This window comes from Triturus cristatus, chromosome 6 (genome assembly GCF_964204655.1).
Source record: "Triturus cristatus chromosome 6, aTriCri1.1, whole genome shotgun sequence".
In the NCBI taxonomy this organism is placed as follows: domain Eukaryota; kingdom Metazoa; phylum Chordata; class Amphibia; order Caudata; family Salamandridae; genus Triturus; species Triturus cristatus.
Window position 1 is genome coordinate 1488691303 of NC_140589.1, and position 26711 is coordinate 1488718013.

Here is a 26711-nt window from a genome sequence, read left to right on the forward strand (position 1 = left end):
TCATGGGATGATCTCTGATGCCCTGGTCCCTTCATGGGATGATCTCTGATGCCCTGGTCCCTTCATGGGATGATCTTGCATACCTCTAATGTAAGTGCTGTGGTGTACTGGTCCCTTCATGGGATGATCTCTGATGCCCTGGTCCCTTCATGGGATGATCTCTGATGCCCTGGTCCCTTCATGGGATGATCTCTGATGCCCTGGTCCCTTCATGGGATGATCTCTGATGCCCTGGTCCCTTCATGGGATGATCTCTGATGCCCTGGTCCCTTCATGGGATGATCTCTGATGCCCTGGTCCTTTCATGGGATGATCTCTGATGCCCTGGTCCTTTCATGGGATGATCTCTGATGCCCTGGTCCCTTCATGGGATGATCTCTGATGCCCTGGCCCTTCATGGGATGATGTCTGATGCACTGGTCCCTTCATGGGATGATCTTGCATACCTCTAATCATAGTGCTGTGATGCCCTGGTCCCTCCATGGGATGATCTGATGCCCTGGTCCCTTCATGGGATGATCTCTGATGCCCTGGTCCCTTCATGGGATGATCTCTGATGCCCTGGTCCCTTCATGGGATGATCTCTGATGCCCTGGTCCCTTCATGGGATGATCTGATGCACTGGTCCCTTCATGGGATGATCTTGCATACCTCGTATCATAGTGCTGTGATGCCCTGGTCCCTTCATGGGATGATCTCTGATGCACTGGTCCCTTCATGGGATGATCTCTGATGCACTGGTCCCTTCATGGGATGATCTTGCATACCTCTAATCATAGTGCTGTGATGCACTGATCCCTTCATGGGATGATCTTGCATACCTCTAATCATAGTGCTGTGATGCCCTGGTCCCTTCATGGGATGATCCCTGATGCCCTGGTCCCTTCATGGGATGATCCCTGATGCCCTGGTCCCTTCATGGGATGATCCCTGATGCCCTGGTCCCTTCATGGGATGATCCCTGATGCCCTGGTCCCTTCATGGGATGATCTCTGATGCCCTGGTCCCTTCATGGGATGATCTCTGATGCCCTGGTCCCTTCATGGGATGATCTCTGATGCCCTGGTCCCTTCATGGGATGATCTCTGCACTGGTCCCTTGATGGGATGATCTCTGATGCACTGGTCCCTTCATGGGATGATCTTGCATACCTCTAATCATAGTGCTGTGATGCCCTGGTCCCTTCATGGGATGATCTCTGATGTCCTGGTCCCTTCATGGTATGATCTCTGATGCACTGGTCCCTTCATGGGATGATCTCTGATGCACTGGTCCCTTCATGGGATGATCTCTGGTCCCTTCATGGGATGATCTTTGATGCTCTGGTCCCTTCATGGGATGATCTCTGATGCACTGGTCCCTTCATGGGATGATCTCTGATGCACTGGTCCCTTCATGGGATGATCTTGCATACCTCTAATCATAGTGCTGTGATGCCCTGGTCCCTTCATGGGATGATCTCTGATGCCCCGGTCCCTTCATGGGATGATCTCTGATGCCCCGGTCCCTTCATGGGATGATCTCTGATGCCCCGGTCCCTTCATGGGATGATCTCTGATGCCCCGGTCCCTTCATGGGATGATCTCTGATGCCCCGGTCCCTTCATGGGATGATCTCTGATGCCCCGGTCCCTTCATGGGATGATCTCTGATGCCCCGGTCCCTTCATGGGATGATCTCTGATGCCCCGGTCCCTTCATGGGATGATCTCTGATGCCCCGGTCCCTTCATGGGATGATCTCTGATGCCCCGGTCCCTTCATGGGATGATCTCTGATGCCCCGGTCCCTTCATGGGATGATGTCTGATGCCCTGGTCCCTTCATGGAATGATCTCTGATGCCCTGGTCCCTTCATGGGATGGTGTCTGATGCCCTGGTCCCTTCATGGAATGATGTCTGATGCCCTGGTCCCTTCATGGAATGATCTCTGATGCACTGGTTCCTTCATGGGATTATGTCTGATGCACTGGTCCCTTCATGGGATGATCTTGCATACCTCTAATCATAGTGCTGTGATGCCCTGGTCCCTTCATGGGATGATCGCTGATGCCCTGGCCCCTTCATGGGCTTATCTTGCATACCTCTAATGTAAGTGCTGTGGTGTACTGGTCTCTTCATGGGATGATCTCTGATGCACTGGTCCCTTCATGGGATGATCTTGCATACCTCTAATCATAGTGCTGTGATGCCCTGGTCCCTTCATGGGATGATCTCCGATGCCCTGGTCCCTTCATGGGATGATCTCCGATGCCCTGGTCCCTTCATGGGATGATCTCCGATGCCCTGGTCCCTTCATGGGATGATCTCCGATGCCCTGGTCCCTTCATGGGATGATCTCCGATGCCCTGGTCCCTTCATGGGATGATCTCCGATGCCCTGGTCCCTTCATGGGATGATCTCCGATGCCCTGGTCCCTTCATGGGATGATCTCCGATGCCCTGGTCCCTTCATGGGATGATCTCCGATGCCCTGGTCCCTTCATGGGATGATCTCCAATGCCCTGGTCCCTTCATGGGATGATCTCCAATGCCCTGGTCCCTTCGTGGGATGATCAACGATGCCCTGGTCCCTTCGTGGGATGATCAACGATGCCCTGGTCACTTCGTGGGATGATCAACGATGCCCTGGTCACTTCGTGGGATGATCTCTGATGCCCTGGTCACTTCGTGGGATGATCTCTGATGCCCTGGTCACTTCGTGGGATGATGTCTGATGCCCTGGTCCCTTCATGAGATCTCCGATGCCCTGGTCCCTTCATGGGATGATCTCCGATGCCCTAGTCCCTTCATGGGATGATCTCCGATGCCCTGGTCCCTTCATGGGATGATCAACGATGCCCTGGTCCCTTCATGGGATGATCTCTGATGCCCTGGTCCCTTCATGGGATGATCTCTGATGCCCTGGTCCCTTCATGGGATGATCTCTGATGCCCTGGTCCCTTCGTGGGATGATCTCTGATGCCCTGGTCACTTCGTGGGATGATCTCTGATGCCCTGGTCACTTCGTGGGATGATCTCTGATGCCCTGGTCCCTTCGTGGATGATGTCTGATGCCCTGGTCCCTTCATGAGATCTCCGATGCCCTGGTCCCTTCATGGGATGATCTCCGATGCCCTGGTCCCTTCATGGGATGATCTCCGATGCCCTGGTCCCTTCATGGGATGATCTCCGATGCCCTGGTCCCTTCATGGGATGATCTCCGATGCCCTGGTCCCTTCATGGGATGATCTCTGATGCCCTGGTCCCTTCGTGGGATGATCTCTGATGCCCTGGTCCCTTCGTGGGATGATCTCTGATGCCCTGGTCCCTTCGTGGGATGATCTCTGATGCCCTGGTCCCTTCATGGGATGATCTCTGATGCCCTGGTCCCTTCATGGGATGATCTCTGATGCCCTGGTCCCTTCATGGGATGATCTCTGATGCCCTGGTCCCTTCATGGGATGATCTCTGATGCCCTGGTCCCTTCATGGGATGATCTCTGATGCCCTGGTCCCTTCATGGGATGATCTCTGATGCCCTGGTCCCTTCATGGGATGATGTCTGATGCACTGGTCCCTTCATGGTATGATCTCTGATGCACTGGTCCCTTCATGGGATGATCTCTGATGCACTGGTCCCTTCATGGGATGATCTTTGATCCCTTCATTGGATGATCTTTGATGCACTGGTCCCTTGATGGGATGATCTCTGATGCACTGGTCCCTTCATGGGATGATCTTGCATACCTCTAATCATAGTGCTGTGATGCCCTGGTCCCTTCATGGGATGATCTCTGATGCCCTGGTCCCTTCATGGGATGATCTCTGATGCCCTGGTCCCTTCGTGGGATGATCTCTGATGCCCTGGTCCCTTCGTGGGATGATCTCTGATGCCCTGGTCCCTTCGTGGGATGATCTCTGATGCCCTGGTCCCTTCGTGGGATGATCTCTGATGCCCTGGTCCCTTCGTGGGATGATCTCTGATGCCCTGGTCCCTTCGTGGGATGATCTCTGATGCCCTGGTCCCTTCGTGGGATGATCTCTGATGCCCTGGTCACTTCGTGGGATGATCTCTGATGCCCTGGTCACTTCGTGGGATGATGTCTGATGCCCTGGTCCCTTCATGAGATGATCTCCGCTGCCCTGGTCCCTTCATGGGATGATCTCTGATGCACTGGTCCCTTCATGAGATGATCTCTGATGCACTGGTCCCTTCATGGGATGATCTCTGATGCACTGGTCCCTTCATGGGATGATCTCTGATGCACTGGTCCCTTCATGGGATGATCTCTGCACTGGTCCCTTCATGGGATGATCTCTGCACTGGTCCCTTCATGGGATGATCTCTGCACTGGTCCCTTCATGGGATGATCTCTGCACTGGTCCCTTCATGGGATGATCTCTGCACTGGTCCCTTCATGGGATGATCTCTGCACTGGTCCCTTCATGGGATGATCTCTGCACTGGTCCCTTCATGGGATGATCTCTGCCCTGGTCCCTTCATGAGATGATGTCTGATGCCCTGGGCCCTTCATGAGATGATGTCTGATGCCCTGGGCCCTTCATGAGATGATGTCTGATGCCCTGGGCCCTTCATGAGATGATGTCTGATGCCCTGGGCCCTTCATGAGATGATGTCTGATGCCCTGGGCCCTTCATGAGATGATGTCTGATGCCCTGGGCCCTTCATGAGATGATGTCTGATGCCCTGGGCCCTTCATGGGATGATGTCTGATGCCCTGGGCCCTTCATGGGATGATCTCCGATGCCCTGGGCCCTTCATGGGATGATCTCCGATGCCCTGGGCCCTTCATGGGATGATCTCCGATGCCCTGGGCCCTTCATGGGATGATCTCCGATGTCCTGGGCCCTTCATGAGATGATGTCTGATGCCCTGGGCCCTTCATGAGATGATGTCTGATGCCCTGGGCCCTTCATGAGATGATGTCTGATGCCCTGGGCCCTTCATGAGATGATGTCTGATGCCCTGGGCCCTTCATGAGATGATGTCTGATGCCCTGGGCCCTTCATGAGATGATGTCTGATGCCCTGGGCCCTTCATGAGATGATGTCTGATGCCCTGGGCCCTTCATGGGATGATCTCCGATGCCCTGGGCCCTTCATGCCCTGGGCCCTTCATGGGATGATCTCCGATGCCCTGGGCCCTTCATGAGATGATCTCCGATGCCCTGGGCCCTTCATGAGATGATGTCCGATGCCCTGGGCCCTTCATGAGATGATGTCCGATGCCCTGGGCCCTTCATGAGATGATGTCTGATGCCCTGGGCCCTTCATGAGATGATGTCTGATGCCCTGGGCCCTTCATGAGATGATGTCTGATGCCCTGGGCCCTTCATGAGATGATGTCTGATGCCCTGGGCCCTTCATGAGATGATCTCTGATGCACTGGGCCCTTCATTGAATGATCTCTGATGCACTGGTTCCTTCATGGGATTATGTCTGATGCACTGGTCCCTTCATGGGATGATCTTGCATACCTCTAATCATAGTGCTGTGGTGCACGGGTCCCTTCATGGGATGATCTCTGATGCCCTGGTCCCTTCATGGGATGATCTCTGATGCCCTGGTCCCTTCATGGGATGATCTCTGATGCCCTGGTCCCTTCATGGGATGATCTCTGATGCCCTGGTCCCTTCATGGGATGATCTCTGATGCCCTGGTCCCTTCATGGGATGATCTCTGATGCCCTGGTCCCTTCATGGGATGATGTCTGATGCACTGGTCCCTTCATGGGATGATGTCTGCACTGGTCCCTTCATGGGATGGTGTCTGATGCCCCGGTCCCTTCATGGGATGGTGTCTGATGCCCCGGTCCCTTCATGGGATGATCTCTGATGCCCCGGTCCCTTCATGGGATGATCTCTGATGCCCTGGTCCCTTCATGGGATGATGTCTGATGCCCTTGTCCCTTCATGGGATGATGTCTGATGCACTGGTCCCTTCATGGTATGATCTCTGATGCACTGGTCCCTTCATGGGATGATCTCTGATGCACTGGTCCCTTCATGGGATGATCTTTGATCCCTTCATTGGATGATATTTGATGCTCTGGTCTTTCATGGGATGATCTCTGATGCACTGGTCCCTTCATGGGATGATCTCTGATGCACTGGTCCCTTCATGGGATGATCTCTGATGCACTGGTCCCTTCATGGGATGATCTCTGATGCACTGGTCCCTTCATGGGATGATCTCTGATGCACTGGTCCCTTCATGGGATGATGTCTGCACTGGTCCCTTCATGGGATGATGTCTGCACTGGTCCCTTCATGGGATGATGTCTGCACTGGTCGCTTCATGGGATGATGTCTGCACTGGTCCCTTCATGGGATGATGTCTGCACTGGTCCCTTCATGGGATGATCTCTGCACTGGTCCCTTCATGGGATGATCTCTGCACTGGTCCCTTCATGGGATGATCTCTGCACTGGTCCCTTCATGGGATGATCTCTGCACTGGTCCCTTCATGGGATGATCTCTGCACTGGTCCCTTCATGGGATGATCTCTGCACTGGTCCCTTCATGGGATGATCTCTGCACTGGTCCCTTCATGGGATGATCTCTGATGCACTGGTCCCTTCATGGGATGATCTCTGATGCACTGGTCCCTTCATGGGATGATCTTGCATACCTCTAATCATAGTGCTGTGATGCCCTGGTCCCTTCATGGGATGATCTCTGATGTCCTGGTCCCTTCATGGGATGATCTCTGATGTCCTGGTCCCTTCATGGGATGATCTCTGATGTCCTGGTCCCTTCATGGGATGATTTCTGCAGCACTGGTCCCTTCATGGGATGATCTCTGATGCCCTGGTCCCTTCATGGGATGATGTCTGATGCCCTTGTCCCTTCAAGGGATGATCTGATGCACTGGTCCCTTCATGGTATGATCTCTGATGCACTGGTCCCTTCATGGGATGATCTCTGATGCACTGGTCCCTTCATGGGATGATCTCTGATCCCTTCATTGGATGATCTTTGATGCTCTGGTCCCTTCATGGGATGATCTCTGATGCACTGGTCCCTTCATGGGATGATCTCTGATGCACTGGTCCCTTCATGGGATGATCTTGCATACCTCTAATCATAGTGCTGTGATGCCCTGGTCCCTTCATGGGATGATCTCTGATGTCCTGGTCCCTTCATGGGATGATTTCTGATGCCCTGGTCCCTTCATGGGATGATCTCTGATGCCCTGGTCCCTTCATGGGATGATCTCTGATGCCCCGGTCCCTTCATGGGATGATCTCTGATGCCCCGGTCCCTTCATGGGATGATCTCTGATGCCCCGGTCCCTTCATGGGATGATCTTTGATGCCCCGGTCCCTTCATGGGATGATCTTTGATGCCCCGGTCCCTTCATGGGATGATCTCTGATGCCCCGGTCCCTTCATGGGATGATCTCTGATGCCCCGGTCCCTTCATGGGATGGTGTCTGATGCCCCGGTCCCTTCATGGGATGGTGTCTGATGCCCCGGTCCCTTCATGGGATGATCTCGGATGCCCTGGTCCCTTCATGGGATGATCTTGCATACCTCTAATCATAGTGCTGTGATGCCCTGGTCCCTTCATGGGATGATCTGATGCCCTGGCCCCTTCATGGGCTTATCTTGCATACCTCTAATGTAAGTGCTGTGGTGTACTGGTCTCTTCATGGGATGATCTCTGATGCACTGGTCCCTTCATGGGATGATCTTGCATACCTCTAATCGTAGTGCTGTGATGCCCTGGTCCCTTCATGGGATGATCTCTGATGCCCTGGTCCCTTCATGGGATGATCTCTGATGCCCTGGTCCCTTCATGGGATGATCTGATGCCCTGGTCCCTTCATGGGATGATCTCTGATGCCCTGGTCCCTTCATGGGATGATCTCTGATGCCCTGGTCCCTTCATGGGATGATCTCTGATGCCCTGGTCCCTTCATGGGATGATCTCTGATGCACTGGTCCCTTCATGGGATGATCTTGCATACCTCTAATCATAGTGCTTTGATGCCCTGGTCCCTTCATGGGATGATCTCTGATGCACTGGTCCCTTCATGGGATGATCTCTGATGCACTGGTCCCTTCATGGGATGATCTTGCATACCTCTAATCATAGTGTTGTGATGCACTGATCCCTTCATGGGATGATCTTGCATACCTCTAATCATAGTGCTGTGATGCCCTGGTCCCTTTATGGGATGATCTCAGATGCCCTGGTCCCTTCATAGGATGATCTCAGATGCTCTGGTCCCTTCATGGGATGATCTCCGATGCCCTGGTCCCTTCATGGGATGATCTCCGATGCCCTGGTCCCTTCATGGGATGATCTCCGATGCCCTGGTCCCTTCATGGGATGATCTCCGATGCCCTGGTCCCTTCATGGGATGATCTCCGATGCCCTGGTCCCTTCATGGGATGATCTCCGATGCCCTGGTCCCTTCATGGGATGATCTCCGATGCCCTGGTCCCTTCATGGGATGATCTCCGATGCCCTGGTCCCTTCATGGGATGATCTCCGATGCCCTGGTCCCTTCATGGGATGATCTCTGCACTGGTCCCTTCATGGGATGATCTCTGATGCACTGGTCCCTTCATGGGATGATCTTGCATACCTCTAATCATAGTGCTGTGATGCCCTGGTCCCTTCATGGGATGATCGCTGCACTGGTCCCTTCATGGGATGATCTCTGATGTCCTGGTCCCTTCATGGGATGATCTCTGATGTCCTGGTCCCTCCATGGGATGATGTCTGATGCCCTGGTCCCTTCATGGGATGATGTCTGATGCCCTGGTCCCTTCATGGGATGATGTCTGATGCCCTGACCCTTCATGGGATGATGTCTGATGCCTTGGTCCCTTCATGGGATGATCTCTGATGCACTGGTCCCTTCATGGGATGATCTCTGATGCACTGGTCCCTTCATGGGATGATCTCTGATCCCTTCATTGGATGATCTTTGATGCACTGGTCCCTTCATGGGATGATCTTGCATACCTCTAATCATAGTGCTGTGGTGCCCTGGTCCCTTCATGGGATGATCTCTGATGCCCTGGTCCCTTCATGGGATGATCTCTGATGCCCTGGTCCCTTCATGGGATGATCTCTGATGCCCTGGTCCCTTCATGGGATGATCTCTGATGCCCTGGTCCCTTCATGGGATGATCTCTGATGCCCTGGTCCCTTCATGGGATGATCTCTGATGCCCTTGTCCCTTCATGGGATGATGTCTGATGCACTGGTCCCTTCATGGGATGATCGTGCATACCTCTAATCATAGTGCTGTGATGCACTGGTCCCTTCATGGGATGATGTCTGATGCCCTGGTCCCTTCATGGGATGATCTCTGATGCCCTGGTCCCTTCATGGGATGATCTCTGATGCCCTGGTCCCTTCATGGGATGATCTCTGATGCCCTGGTCCCTTCATGGGATGATCTCTGATGCCCTGGTCCCTTCATGGGATGATCTCTGATGCCCTGGTCCCTTCATGGGATGATCTCTGATGCCCTGGTCACTTCGTGGGATGATCTCTGATGCCCTGGTCACTTCGTGGGATGATCTCTGATGCCCTGGTCCCTTCATGAGATGATCTGATGCCCTGGTCCCTTCATGAGATGATCTGATGCCCTGGTCCCTTCATGGGATTATGTCTGATGCACTGGTCCCTTCATGGGATTATGTCTGATGCCCTGGTCCCTTCATGGGATGATCTCTGATGCCCTGGTCCCTTCATGGGATGATCTCTGATGCCCTGGTCCCTTCATGGGATGATCTCTGATGCCCTGGTCCCTTCATGGGATGATCTCTGATGCCCTGGTCCCTTCATGGGATGATCTCTGATGCACTGGTCCCTTCATGGGATGATCTCTGATGCACTGGTCCCTTCATGGGATGATCTTGCATACCTCTAATCATAGTGCTTTGATGCCCTGGTCCCTTCATGGGATGATCTCTGATGCACTGGTCCCTTCATGGGATGATCTCTGATGCACTGGTCCCTTCATGGGATGATCTTGCATACCTCTAATCATAGTGTTGTGATGCACTGATCCCTTCATGGCATGATCTTGCATACCTCTAATCATAGTGCTGTGATGCCCTGGTCCCTTCATGGGATGATCTCAGATGCCCTGGTCCCTTCATAGGATGATCTCAGATGCTCTGGTCCCTTCATGGGATGATCTCCGATGCCCTGGTCCCTTCATGGGATGATCTCCGATGCCCTGGTCCCTTCATGGGATGATCTCCGATGCCCTGGTCCCTTCATGGGATGATCTCCGATGCCCTGGTCCCTTCATGGGATGATCTCCGATGCCCTGGTCCCTTCATGGGATGATCTCCGATGCCCTGGTCCCTTCATGGGATGATCTCCGATGCCCTGGTCCCTTCATGGGATGATCTCCGATGCCCTGGTCCCTTCATGGGATGATCTCCGATGCCCTGGTCCCTTCATGGGATGATCTCCGATGCCCTGGTCCCTTCATGGGATGATCTCCGATGCCCTGGTCCCTTCATGGGATGATCTCCGATGCCCTGGTCCCTTCATGGGATGATCTCTGCACTGGTCCCTTCATGGGATGATCTCTGATGCACTGGTCCCTTCATGGGATGATCTTGCATACCTCTAATCATAGTGCTGTGATGCCCTGGTCCCTTCATGGGATGATCGCTGCACTGGTCCCTTCATGGGATGATCTCTGATGTCCTGGTCCCTTCATGGGATGATCTCTGATGTCCTGGTCCCTCCATGGGATGATGTCTGATGCCCTGGTCCCTCCATGGGATGATGTCTGATGCCCTGGTCCCTTCATGGGATGATGTCTGATGCCCTGGTCCCTTCATGGGATGATGTCTGATGCCCTGACCCTTCATGGGATGATGTCTGATGCCTTGGTCCCTTCATGGGATGATCTCTGATGCACTGGTCCCTTCATGGGATGATCTCTGATGCACTGGTCCCTTCATGGGATGATCTCTGATCCCTTCATTGGATGATCTTTGATGCACTGGTCCCTTCATGGGATGATCTTGCATACCTCTAATCATAGTGCTGTGGTGCCCTGGTCCCTTCATGGGATGATCTCTGATGCCCTGGTCCCTTCATGAGATGATCTCTGATGCCCTGGTCCCTTCATGGGATGATCTCTGATGCCCTGGTCCCTTCATGGGATGATCTCTGATGCCCTGGTCCCTTCATGGGATGATCTGATGCCCTTGTCCCTTCATGGGATGATGTCTGATGCACTGGTCCCTTCATGGGATGATCGTGCATACCTCTAATCATAGTGCTGTGATGCACTGTTCCCTTCATGGGATGATCTCTGATGCCCTGGTCCCTTCATGGGATGATGTCTGATGCCCTGGTCCCTTCATGGGATGATGTCTGATGCCCTTGTCCCTTCATGGGATGATGTCTGATGCACTGGTCCCTTCATGGTATGATGTCTGATGCACTGGTCCCTTCATGGTATGATCTCTGATGCACTGGTCCCTTCATGGGATGATCTCTGATGCACTGGTCCCTTCATGGGATGATCTTTGATCCCTTCATTGGATGATCTTTGATGCTCTGGTCCCTTCATGGGATGATCTCTGATGCACTGGTCCCTTCATGGGATGATCTCTGATGCACTGGTCCCTTCATGGGATGATCTTGCATACCTCTAATCATAGTGCTGTGATGCCCTGGTCCCTTCATGGGATGATCTCTGATGCCCTGGTCCCTTCATGGGATGATCTCTGATGCCCTGGTCCCTTCATGGGATGATCTCTGATGCCCTGGTCCCTTCGTGGGATGATCTCTGATGCCCTGGTCCCTTCGTGGGATGATCTCTGATGCCCTGGTCCCTTCGTGGGATGATCTCTGATGCCCTGGTCCCTTCGTGGGATGATCTCTGATGCCCTGGTCCCTTCGTGGGATGATCTCTGATGCCCTGGTCCCTTCGTGGGATGATCTCTGATGCCCTGGTCCCTTCGTGGGATGATCTCTGATGCCCTGGTCCCTTCGTGGGATGATCTCTGATGCCCTGGTCCCTTCGTGGGATGATCTCTGATGCCCTGGTCCCTTCGTGGGATGATCTCTGATGCCCTGGTCACTTCGTGGGATGATCTCTGATGCACTGGTCCCTTCATGGGATGATCTGATGCACTGGTCCCTTCATGGGATGATCTCTGATGCACTGGTCCCTTCATGGGATGATCTCTGATGCACTGGTCCCTTCAAGGGATGATCTCTGATGCACTGGTCCCTTCATGAGATGATCTCTGATGCACTGGTCCCTTCATGGGATGATCTCTGATGCACTGGTCCCTTCATGGGATGATCTCTGATGCACTGGTCCCTTCATGGGATGATCTCTGATGCACTGGTCCCTTCATGGGATGATCGCTGCACTGGTCCCTTCATGGGATGATCGCTGCACTGGTCCCTTCATGGGATGATCGCTGCACTGGTCCCTTCATGGGATGATCGCTGCACTGGTCCCTTCATGGGATGATCTCCGATGCCCTGGTCCCTTCATGGGATGATCTCCGATGCCCTGGTCCCTTCATGGGATGATCTCCGATGCCCTGGTCCCTTCATGGGATGATCTCCGATGCCCTGGTCCCTTCATGGGATGATCTCCGATGCCCTGGTCCCTTCATGGGATGATCTCCGATGCACTGGTCCCTTCATGGGATGATCTCCGATGCACTGGTCCCTTCATGGGATGATCTCTGCACTGGTCCCTTCATGGGATGATCTCTGCACTGGTCCCTTCATGGGATGATCTCTGCACTGGTCCCTTCATGGGATGATCGCTGCACTGGTCCCTTCATGGGATGATCGCTGCCCTGGTCCCTTCATGGGATGATCGCTGCCCTGGTCCCTTCATGGGATGATCGCTGCCCTGGTCCCTTCATGGGATGATCGCTGCCCTGGTCCCTTCATGGGATGATCGATGCACTGGTCCCTTCATGGGATGATCGATGCCCTGGTCCCTTCATGGGATGATCGATGCCCTGGTCCCTTCATGGGATGATCGATGCCCTGGTCCCTTCATGGGATGATCGATGCCCTGGTCCCTTCATGGGATGATCGATGCCCTGGTCCCTTCATGGGATGATCGATGCCCTGGTCCCTTCATGGGATGATCGATGCCCTGGTCCCTTCATGGGATGATCGATGCCCTGGTCCCTTCATGGGATGATCGATGCCCTGGTCCCTTCATGGGATGATCGATGCCCTGGTCCCTTCATGGGATGATCGATGCCCTGGTCCCTTCATGGGATGATCGATGCCCTGGTCCCTTCATGGGATGATCTCTGCCCTGGTCCCTTCATGGGATGATCTCTGCACTGGTCCCTTCATGGGATGATCTCTGCACTGGTCCCTTCATGGGATGATCTCTGCACTGGTCCCTTCATGGGATGATCGCTGCACTGGTCCCTTCATGGGATGATCGCTGCACTGGTCCCTTCATGGGATGATCGCTGCACTGGTCCCTTCATGGGATGATCGCTGCACTGGTCCCTTCATGGGATGATCGCTGCACTGGTCCCTTCATGGGATGATCGCTGCACTGGTCCCTTCATGGGATGATCGCTGCACTGGTCCCTTCATGGGATGATCGCTGCACTGGTCCCTTCATGGGATGATCGCTGCACTGGTCCCTTCATGGGATGATCGCTGCACTGGTCCCTTCATGGGATGATCGCTGCACTGGTCCCTTCATGGGATGATCGCTGCACTGGTCCCTTCATGGGATGATCGCTGCACTGGTCCCTTCATGAGATGTCTGATGCCCTGGGCCCTTCATGAGATGATCTCTGATGCCCTGGGCCCTTCATGAGATGATCTCTGATGCACTGGTTCCTTCATGGGATTATGTCTGATGCACTGGTCCCTTCATGGGATGATCTCTGATGCCCTGGTCCCTTCATGGGATGATCTCTGATGCCCTGGTCCCTTCATGGGATGATCTCTGATGCCCTGGTCCCTTCATGGGATGATCTCTGATGCCCTGGTCCCTTCATGGGATGATCTCTGATGCCCTGGTCCCTTCATGGGATGATCTCTGATGCCCTGGTCCCTTCATGGGATGATCTCTGATGCCCTGGTCCCTTCATGGGATGATCTCTGATGCCCTGGTCCCTTCATGGGATGATCTCTGGTGCACTGGTCCCTTCATGGGATGATCTCTGATGCCCTGGTCCCTTCATGGGATGATCTCTGATGCCCTGGTCCCTTCATGGGATGATGTCTGATGCCCTGGTCCCTTCATGGGATGATGTCTGCACTGGTCCCTTCATGGGATGATGTCTGCACTGGTCCCTTCATGGGATGATGTCTGCACTGGTCCCTTCATGGGATGATGTCTGCACTGGTCCCTTCATGGGATGATCTCTGCACTGGTCCCTTCATGGGATGATCTCTGCACTGGTCCCTTCATGGGATGATCTCTGCACTGGTCCCTTCATGGGATGATCTCTGCACTGGTCCCTTCATGGGATGATCTCTGCACTGGTCCCTTCATGGGATGATCTCTGCACTGGTCCCTTCATGGGATGATCTCTGCACTGGTCCCTTCATGGGATGATCTCTGCACTGGTCCCTTCATGGGATGATCTCTGCACTGGTCCCTTCATGGGATGATCTCTGCACTGGTCCCTTCATGGGATGATCTCTGCACTGGTCCCTTCATGGGATGATCTCTGATGCACTGGTCCCTTCATGGGATGATCTGATGCACTGGTCCCTTCATGGGATGATCTCTGATGCACTGGTCCCTTCATGGGATGATCTTGCATACCTCTAATCATAGTGCTGTGATGCCCTGGTCCCTTCATGGGATGATCTGATGCACTGGTCCCTTCATGGGATGATCTCTGATGCCCTGGTCCCTTCATGGGATGATCTCTGATGCCCTGGTCCCTTCATGGGATGATCTCTGATGCCCTGGTCCCTTCATGGGATGATCTCTGATGCCCTGGTCCCTTCATGGGATGATCTCTGCAGCACTGGTCCCTTCATGGGATGATCTCTGATGCCCTTGTCCCTTCAAGGGATGATCTGATGCACTGGTCCCTTCATGGTATGATCTCTGATGCACTGGTCCCTTCATGGGATGATCTCTGATGCACTGGTCCCTTCATGGGATGATCTCTGATGCACTGGTCCCTTCATGGGATGATCTCTGATGCACTGGTCCCTTCATGGGATGATCTCTGATGCACTGGTCCCTTCATGGGATGATCTCTGATGCACTGGTCCCTTCATGGGATGATCTTGCATACCTCTAATCATAGTGCTGTGATGCCCTGGTCCCTTCATGGGATGATCTCTGATGTCCTGGTCCCTTCATGGGATGATTTCTGATGCCCTGGTCCCTTCATGGGATGATCTCTGATGCCCTGGTCCCTTCATGGGATGATCTCTGATGCCCCGGTCCCTTCATGGGATGATCTCTGATGCCCCGGTCCCTTCATGGGATGATCTCTGATGCCCCGGTCCCTTCATGGGATGATCTCTGATGCCCCGGTCCCTTCATGGGATGATCTCTGATGCCCCGGTCCCTTCATGGGATGATCTCTGATGCCCCGGTCCCTTCATGGGATGGTGTCTGATGCCCCGGTCCCTTCATGGGATGGTGTCTGATGCCCCGGTCCCTTCATGGGATGGTGTCTGATGCCCCGGTCCCTTCATGGGATGATCTCGGATGCCCTGGTCCCTTCATGGAATGATGTCTGATGCCCTGGTCCCTTCATGGAATGATCTCTGGTGCACTGGTTCCTTCATGGGATTATGTCTGATGCACTGGTCCCTTCATGGGATGATCTTGCATACCTCTAATCATAGTGCTGTGATGCCCTGGTCCCTTCATGGGATGATCTCTGATGCCCTGGTCCCTTCATGGGATGATCTGATGCCCTGGTCCCTTCATGGGATGATCTCTGATGCCCTGGTCCCTTCATGGGATGATCTCTGATGCCCTGGTCCCTTCATGGGATGATCTCTGATGCCCTGGTCCCTTCATGGGATGATCTCCGATGCCCTGGTCCCTTCATGGGATGATCTCCGATGCCCTGGTCCCTTCATGGGATGATCTCCGATGCCCTGGTCCCTTCATGGGATGATCTCCGATGCCCTGGTCCCTTCATGGGATGATCTCCGATGCCCTGGTCCCTTCATGGGATGATCTCCGATGCCCTGGTCCCTTCATGGGATGATCTCCGATGCCCTGGTCCCTTCATGGGATGATCTCCGATGCCCTGGTCCCTTCGTGGGATGATCTCCGATGCCCTGGTCCCTTCGTGGGATGATTAACGATGCCCTGGTCCCTTCGTGGGATGATCTCTGGTGCCCTGGTCCCTTCGTGGGATGATCTCTGGTGCCCTGGTCCCTTCGTGGGATGATCTCTGGTGCACTGGTCCCTTCGTGGGATGATCTCTGATGCCCTGGTCCCTTCATGAGATGATCTTTGATGCACTGGTCCCTTCATGGGATGATCTCTGATGCACTGGTCCCTTCATAGGATGATCTCTGATGCACTGGTCCCTTCATGGGATGATCGCTGCCCTGGTCCCTTCATGGGATGATCGCTGCCCTGGTCCCTTCATGGGATGATCGATGCCCTGGTCCCTTCATGGGATGATCGATGCCCTGGTCCCTTCATGGGATGATCGATGCCCTGGTCCCTTCATGGGATGATCGATGCACTGGTCCCTTCATGGGATGATCGCTGCACTGGTCCCTTCATGGGATGATCGCTGCACTGGTCCCTTCATGGGATGATCGCTGCACTGGTCCCTTCATGGGATGATCGCTGCACTGGTCCCTTCATGGGATGATCGCTGCACTGGTCCCTTCATGGGATGATCGCTGCACTGGTCCCTTCATGGGATGATCGCTGCACTGGTCCCTTCATGGGATGATCGCTGCACTGGTCCCTTCATGGGATGATCGCTGCACTGGTCCCTTCATGGGATGATCGCTGCACTGGTCCCTTCATGGGATGATCGCTGCACTGGTCCCTTCATGGGATGATCGCTGCACTGGTCCCTTCATGGGATGATCGCTGCACTGGTCCCTTCATGGGATGATCGCTGCACTGGTCCCTTCATGGGATGATCGCTGCACTGGTCCCTTCATGGGATGATCGCTGATGCCCTGGTCCCTCCATGGGATGATCGCTGATGCCCTGGTCCCTCCATGGGATGATGTCTGATGCCCTGGTCCCTTCATGGGATGATGTCTGATGCCCTGGTCCCTTCATGGGATGATGTCTGATGCCCTGACCCTTCATGGGATGATGTCTGATGCCCTGACCCTTCATGGGATGATGTCTGATGCCCTGGTCCCTCCATGGGATGATGTCTGATGCCCTGGTCCCTTCATGGGATGATGTCTGATGCCCTGGTCCCTTCATGGGATGATGTCTGATGCCCTGGTCCCTTCATGGGATGATGTCTGATGCCCTGGTCCCTTCATGAGATGATGTCTGATGCCCTGGTCCCTTCATGAGATGATGTCTGATGCCCTGGTCCCTTCATGAGATGATGTCTGATGCCCTGGTCCCTTCATGAGATGATGTCTGATGCCCTGGTCCCTTCATGAGATGATGTCTGATGCCCTGGTCCCTTCATGAGATGATGTCTGATGCCCTGGTCCCTTCATGAGATGATGTCTGATGCCCTGGTCCCTTCATGGGATTATGTCTGATGCACTGGTCCCTTCATGGGATGATGTCTGATGCACTGGTCCCTTCATGGGATGATCTTGCATACCTCTAATCATAGTGCTGTGGTGCCCTGGTCCCTTCATGGGATGATGTCTGATGCCCTGGTCCCTTCATGGGATGATGTCTGATGCCCTGGTCCCTTCATGAGATGATGTCTGATGCCCTGGTCCCTTCATGAGATGATGTCTGATGCCCTGGTCCCTTCATGAGATGATCGTGCATACCTCTAATCATAGTGCTGTGATGCACTGTTCCCTTCATGGGATGATCTCTGATGCCCTGGTCCCTTCATGGGATGATCTCTGATGCACTGGTCCCTTCATGGGATGATCTCTGATGCACTGGTCCCTTCATGGGATGATCTCTGATGCACTGGTCCCTTCATGGGATGATCTCTGATGCACTGGTCCCTTCATGGGATGATCTCTGCACTGGTCCCTTCATGGGATGATCTCTGATGCCCTGGTCCCTTCATGGGATGATCTCTGATGCCCTGGTCCCTTCATGGGATGATCTCTGATGCCCTGGTCCCTTCATTGGATGATCTCTGATGCCCTGGTCCCTTCATGGGATGATCTCTGATGCACTGGTCCCTTCATGGGAAGATCTGATCCCTTCATTGGATGATCTCTGGTCCCTTCATGGGATGATCTCTGATGCCCTGGTCCCTTCATGGGATGATCTCTGATGCCCTGGTCCCTTCATGGGATGATCTCTGATGCCCTGGTCCCTTCATGGGATGATCTCTGATGCACTGGTCCCTTCATGGGATGATCTTGCATACCTCTAATCATAGTGCTGTGATGCCCTGGTCCCTTCATGGGATGATCTCTGATGTCCTGGTCCCTTCATGGGATGATCTCTGATGTCCTGGTCCCTTCATGGGATGATCTCTGATGCCCTGGTCCCTTCATGGGATGATCTCTGATGCCCTGGTCCCTTCATGGGATGATCTCTGATGCACTGGTCCCTTCATGGGATGATCTTGCATACCTCTAATCATAGTGCTGTGGTGCCCTGGTCCCTTCATGGGATGATGTCTGATGCCCTGGTCCCTTCATGGGATGATGTCTGATGCCCTGGTCCCTTCATGAGATGATGTCTGATGCCCTTGTCCCTTCAAGGGATGATCTGATGCACTGGTCCCTTCATAGTATGATCTCTGATGCACTGGTCCCTTCATGGGATGATCTCTGATGCACTGGTCCCTTCATGGGATGATCTTTGATGCTCTGATCCCTTCATTGGATGATCTCTGATGCTCTGGTCCCTTCATGGGATGATCTCTGATGCACTGGTCCCTTCATGGGATGATCTCTGATGCACTGGTCCCTTCATGGGATGATCTTGCATACCTCTAATCATAGTGCTGTGATGCCCTGGTCCCTTCATGGGATGATCTCTGATGTCCTGGTCCCTTCATGGGATGATTTCTGATGCCCTGGTCCCTTCATGGGATGATCTCTGATGCCCTGGTCCCTTCATGGGATGATCTCTGATGCCCCGGTCCCTTCATGGGATGATCTCTGATGCCCCGGTCCCTTCATGGGATGATCTCTGATGCCCCGGTCCCTTCATGGGATGATCTCTGATGCCCCGGTCCCTTCATGGGATGATCTCTGATGCCCCGGTCCCTTCATGGGATGGTGTCTGATGCCCCGGTCCCTTCATGGGATGGTGTCTGATGCCCCGGTCCCTTCATGGGATGGTGTCTGATGCCCCGGTCCCTTCATGGGATGGTGTCTGATGCCCCGGTCCCTTCATGGGATGATCTCGGATGCCCTGGTCCCTTCATGGAATGATGTCTGATGCCCTGGTCCCTTCATGGAATGATCTCTGGTGCACTGGTTCCTTCATGGGATTATGTCTGATGCACTGGTCCCTTCATGGGATGATCTTGCATACCTCTAATCATAGTGCTGTGATGCCCTGGTCCCTTCATGGGATGATCTCTGATGCCCTGGTCCCTTCATGGGATGATCTGATGCCCTGGTCCCTTCATGGGATGATCTCTGATGCCCTGGTCCCTTCATGGGATGATCTCTGATGCCCTGGTCCCTTCATGGGATGATCTCCGATGCCCTGGTCCCTTCATGGGATGATCTCCGATGCCCTGGTCCCTTCATGGGATGATCTCCGATGCCCTGGTCCCTTCATGGGATGATCTCCGATGCCCTGGTCCCTTCGTGGGATGATCTCCGATGCCCTGGTCCCTTCGTGGGATGATCTCCGATGCCCTGGTCCCTTTGTGGGATGATCAACGATGCCCTGGTCCCTTCGTGGGATGATCAACGATGCCCTGGTCCCTTCGTGGGATGATCTCTGATGCCCTGGCCCCTTCGTGGGATGATCTCTGATGCACTGGTCCCTTTGTGGGATGATCTCTGATGCCCTGGTCCCTTCATGAGATGATCTTTGATGCACTGGTCCCTTCATGGGATGATCTCTGATGCACTGGTCCCTTCATAGGATGATCGCTGCACTGGTCCCTTCATGGGATGATCGCTGCACTGGTCCCTTCATGGGATGATCGATGCCCTGGTCCCTTCATGGGATGATCGATGCCCTGGTCCCTTCATGGGATGATCGATGCCCTGGTCCCTTCATGGGATGATCGATGCCCTGGTCCCTTCATGGGATGATCGCTGCACTGGTCCCTTCATGGGATGATCGCTGCACTGGTCCCTTCATGGGATGATCGCTGCACTGGTCCCTTCATGGGATGATCGCTGCACTGGTCCCTTCATGGGATGATCGCTGCACTGGTCCCTTCATGGGATGATCGCTGCACTGGTCCCTTCATGGGATGATCGCTGCACTGGTCCCTTCATGGGATGATCGCTGCACTGGTCCCTTCATGGGATGATCGCTGCACTGGTCCCTTCATGGGATGATCGCTGCACTGGTCCCTTCATGGGATGATCGCTGCACTGGTCCCTTCATGGGATGATCGCTGCACTGGTCCCTTCATGGGATGATCGCTGCACTGGTCCCTTCATGGGATGATCGCTGCACTGGTCCCTTCATGGGATGATCGCTGCACTGGTCCCTTCATGGGATGATCGCTGCACTGGTCCCTTCATGGGATGATCGCTGCACTGGTCCCTTCATGGGATGATCGCTGCACTGGTCCCTTCATGGGATGATCGCTGCACTGGTCCCTTCATGGGATGATCGATGCCCTGGTCCCTTCATGGGATGATCTCCGATGCACTGGTCCCTTCATGGGATGATCTCCGATGCACTGGTCCCTTCATGGGATGATCTCCGATGCACTGGTCCCTTCATGGGATGATAGCTGCACTGGTCCCTTCATGGGATGATCGCTGCACTGGTCCCTTCATGGGATGATCGCTGCACTGGTCCCTTCATGGGATGATCGCTGCCCTGGTCCCTTCATGGGATGATGTCTGATGCCCTGGTCCCTCCATGGGATGATGTCTGATGCCCTGGTCCCTCCATGGGATGATGTCTGATGCCCTGGTCCCTCCATGGGATGATGTCTGATGCCCTGGTCCCTCCATGGGATGATGTCTGATGCCCTGGTCCCTCCATGGGATGATGTCTGATGCCCTGGTCCCTCCATGGGATGATGTCTGATGCCCTGGTCCCTCCATGGGATGATGTCTGATGCCCTGGTCCCTCCATGGGATGATGTCTGATGCCCTGGTCCCTCCATGGGATGATGTCTGATGCCCTGGTCCCTCCATGGGATGATGTCTGATGCCCTGGTCCCTCCATGGGATGATGTCTGATGCCCTGGTCCCTCCATGGGATGATGTCTGATGCCCTGGTCCCTCCATGGGATGATGTCTGATGCCCTGGTCCCTCCATGGGATGATGTCTGATGCCCTGGTCCCTCCATGGGATGATGTCTGATGCCCTGGTCCCTCCATGGGATGATGTCTGATGCCCTGGTCCCTCCATGGGATGATGTCTGATGCCCTGGTCCCTCCATGGGATGATGTCTGATGCCCTGGTCCCTCCATGGGATGATGTCTGATGCCCTGGTCCCTCCATGGGATGATGTCTGATGCCCTGGTCCCTTCATGGGATGATGTCTGATGCCCTGGTCCCTTCATGGGATGATGTCTGATGCCCTGGTCCCTTCATGAGATGATGTCTGATGCCCTGGTCCCTTCATGAGATGATGTCTGATGCCCTGGTCCCTTCATGAGATGATGTCTGATGCCCTGGTCCCTTCATGAGATGATGTCTGATGCCCTGGTCCCTTCATGAGATGTCTGATGCCCTGGTCCCTTCATGAGATGATGTCTGATGCACTGGTCCCTTCATGGGATGATGTCTGATGCACTGGTCCCTTCATGGGATGATCTTGCATACCTCTAATCATAGTGCTGTGGTGCCCTGGTCCCTTCATGGGATGATCTCTGATGCCCTGGTCCCTTCATGAGATGATCTCTGATGCACTGGGCCCTTCATGGGATGATCTCTGATGCCCTGGGCCCTTCATGGGATGATCTCTGATGCACTGGTCCCTTCATGGGAAGATCTCTGATCCCTTCATTGGATGATCTCTGGTCCCTTCATGGGATGATCTCTGATGCCCTGGTCCCTTCATGGGATGATCTCTGATGCCCTGGTCCCTTCATGGGATGATCTCTGATGCCCTGGTCCCTTCATGGGATGATCTCTGATGGCCTGGTCCCTTCATGGGATGATCTCTGATGCCCTGGTCCCTTCATGGGATGATCTCTGATGCCCTGGTCCCTTCATGGGATGATCTTGCATACCTCTAATCATAGTGCTGTGATGCCCTGGTCCCTTCATGGGATGATCTCCGATGCCCTGGTCCCTTCATGGGATGATCTCCGATGCCCTGGTCCCTTCATGGGATGATCTCCGATGCCCTGGTCCCTTCATGGGATGATCTCCGATGCCCTGGTCCCTTCATGGGATGATCTCCGATGCCCTGGTCCCTTCATGGGATGATCTCCGATGCCCTGGTCCCTTCATGGGATGATCTCCGATGCCCTGGTCCCTTCATGGGATGATCTCCGATGCCCTGGTCCCTTCATGGGATGATCTCCGATGCCCTGGTCCCTTCATGGGATGATCTCCGATGCCCTGGTCCCTTCATGGGATGATGTCTGATGCCCTGGTCCCTTCATGGGATGATGTCTGATGCCCTGGTCCCTTCATGAGATGATGTCTGATGCCCTGGTCCCTTCATGAGATGATGTCTGATGCCCTGGTCCCTTCATGAGATGATCGTGCATACCTCTAATCATAGTGCTGTGATGCACTGTTCCCTTCATGGGATGATCTCTGATGCCCTGGTCCCTTCATGGGATGATCTCTGATGCACTGGTCCCTTCATGGGATGATCTCTGATGCACTGGTCCCTTCATGGGATGATCTCTGATGCACTGGTCCCTTCATGGGATGATCTTGCATACCTCTAATCATAGTGCTGTGATGCCCTGGTCCCTTCATGGGATGATCTTGCATACCTCTAATCATAGTGCTGTGATGCCCTGGTCCCTTCATGGGATGATCTCTGATGCACTGGTCCCTTCATGGGATGATCTCTGATGCACTGGTCCCTTCATGGGATGATCTTGCATACCTCTAATCATAGTGCTGTGATGCCCTGGTCCCTTCATGGGATGATCTCAGATGCCCTGGTCCCTTCATGGGATGATCTCAGATGCCCTGGTCCCTTCATGGGATGATCTCAGATGCTCTGGTCCCTTCATGGGATGATCTCCGATGCCCTGGTCCCTTCATGGGATGATCTCCGATGCCCTGGTCCCTTCATGGGATGATCTCCGATGCCCTGGTCCCTTCATGGGATGATCTCCGATGCCCTGGTCCCTTCATGGGATGATCTCTGATGCCCTGGTCCCTTCATGGGATGATCTCCGATGCCCTGGTCCCTTCATGGGATGATCTCCGATGCCCTGGTCCCTTCATGGGATGATCTCCGATGCCCTGGTCCCTTCATGGGATGATCTCCGATGCACTGGTCCCTTCATGGGATGATCTCTGCACTGGTCCCTTCATGGGATGATCGCTGCACTGGTCCCTTCATGGGATGATCGCTGCACTGGTCCCTTCATGGGATGATCTCTGATGCACTGGTCCCTTCATGGGATGATCTTGCATACCTCTAATCATAGTGCTGTGATGCCCTGGTCCCTTCATGGGATGATCTCTGATGCACTGGTCCCTTCATGGGATGATCTCTGATGTCCTGGTCCCTTCATGGGATGATTTCTGATGCCCTGGTCCCTCCATGGGATGATGTCTGATGCCCTGGTCCCTCCATGGGATGATGTCTGATGCCCTGGTCCCTTCATGGGATGATGTCTGATGCCCTGGTCCCTTCATGGGATGATGTCTGATGCCCTGGTCCCTTCATGGGATGATGTCTGATGCCCTGGTCCCTTCATGGGATGATGTCTGATGCCCTGGTCCCTTCATGGGATGATGTCTGATGCCCTGGTCCCTTCATGGGATGATGTCTGATGCCCTGGTCCCTTCATGGGATGATGTCTGATGCCCTGGTCCCTTCATGGGATGATGTCTGATGCACTGGTCCCTTCATGGGATGATCTCTGATGCACTGGTCCCTTCATGGGATGATCTCTGATGCACTGGTCCCTTCATGGGATGATCTCTGATCCCTTCATTGGATGATCTTTGATGCACTGGTCCCTTCATGGGATGATCTCTGATGCACTGGTCCCTTCATGGGATGATCTCTGATGCACTGGTCCCTTCATGGGATGATCTTGCATACCTCTAATCATAGTGCTGTGATGCACTGGTCCCTTCATGGGATGATCTTTGATGCACTGGTCCCTTCATGGGATGATCTCTGATGCACTGGTTCCTTCATGGGATTATGTCTGATGCACTGGTCCCTTCATGGGATGATCTTGCATACCTCTAATCATAGTGCTGTGGTGCCCTGGTCCCTTCATGGGATGATCTCTGATGCCCTGGTCCCTTCATGGGATGATCTCTGATCCCCTGGTCCCTTCATGGGATGATCTCAGATGCACTGGTCCCTTCATGGGATGATCTCTGATGCACTGGTCCCTTCATGGGATGATCTTGCATACCTCTAATCATAGTGCTGTGATGCCCTGGTCCCTTCATGGGATGATCTCTGATGCACTGGTCCCTTCATGGGATGATGTCTGATGCACTGGTCCCTTCATGGGATGATCTTGCATACCTCTAATCATAGTGCTGTGATGCCCTGGTCCCTTCATGGGATGATCTCCGATGCCCTGGTCCCTTCATGGGATGATCTCCGATGCCCTGGTCCCTTCATGGGATGATCTCCGATGCCCTGGTCCCTTCATGGGATGATCTCCGATGCCCTGGTCCCTTCATGGGATGATCTCCGATGCCCTGGTCCCTTCATGGGATGATCTCCGATGCCCTGGTCCCTTCATGGGATGATCTCCGATGCCCTGGTCCCTTCATGGGATGATCTCCGATGCCCTGGTCCCTTCATGGGATGATCTTCGATGCCCTGGTCCCTTCATGGGATGATCTCTGATGCACTGGCCCCTTCATGGGCTGATCTTGCATACCTCTAATGTAAGTGCTGTGGTGTACTGGTCCCTTCATGGGATGATCTCTGATGCACTGGTCCCGTCATGGGATGATCTTGCATACCTCTAATTATAGTGCTGTGATGCCCTGGTCCCTTCATGGGATGATCTCTGATGCCCTGGTCCCTTCATGGGATGATCTCTGATGCCCTGGTCCCTTCATGGGATGATCTCTGATGCCCTGGTCCCTTCATGGGATGATCTCTGATGCCCTGGTCCCTTCATGGGATGATCTCTGATGCCCTGGTCCCTTCATGGGATGATCTTGCATACCTCTAATCATAGTGCTGTGATGCCCTGGTCCCTTCATGGGATGATCTCTGATGCCCTGGCCCCTTCATGGGCTTATCTTGCATACCTCTAATGTAAGTGCTGTGGTGTACTGGTCTCTTCATGGGATGATCTCTGATGCACTGGTCCCTTCATGGGATGATCTTGCATACCTCTAATCATAGTGCTGTGATGCCCTGGTCCCTTCATGGGATGATCTCCGATGCCCTGGTCCCTTCATGGGATGATCTCCGATGCCCTGGTCCCTTCATGGGATGATCTCCGATGCCCTGGTCCCTTCATGGGATGATCTCCGATGCCCTGGTCCCTTCATGGGATGATCTCCGATGCCCTGGTCCCTTCATGGGATGATCTCCGATGCCCTGGTCCCTTCATGGGATGATCTCCGATGCCCTGGTCCCTTCGTGGGATGATCAACGATGCCCTGGTCCCTTCGTGGGATGATCAACGATGCCCTGGTCCCTTCGTGGGATGATCAACGATGCCCTGGTCCCTTCGTGGGATGATCAACGATGCCCTGGTCCCTTCGTGGGATGATCTCTGATGCCCTGGTCCCTTCGTGGGATGATCTCTGATGCCCTGGTCCCTTCGTGGGATGATCTCTGATGCCCTGGTCCCTTCGTGGGATGATCTCTGATGCACTGGTCCCTTCATGGGATGATCTTGCATACCTCTAATCATAGTGCTGTGATGCCCTGGTCCCTTCATGGGATGATCTCCGATGCCCTGGTCCCTTCATGGGATGATCTCTGATGCACTGGCCCCTTCATGGGATGATCTCTGATGCACTGGCCCCTTCATGGGATGATCTCTGATGCACTGGTCCCTTCATGGGATGATCTCTGATGCCCTGGTCCCTTCATGGGATGATGTCTGATGCCCTGGTCCCTTCATGGGATGATGTCTGATGCCCTGGTCCCTTCGTGGGATGATGTCTGATGCCCTGGTCCCTTCGTGGGATGATGTCTGATGCCCTGGTCCCTTCGTGGGATGATGTCTGATGCCCTGGTCCCTTCATGAGATGATCTCTGATGCACTGGTCCCTTCATGGGATGATCTCTGATGCACTGGTCCCTTCATGGGATGATGTCTAATGCCCTGGTCCCTTCATGAGATGATCTCTGATGC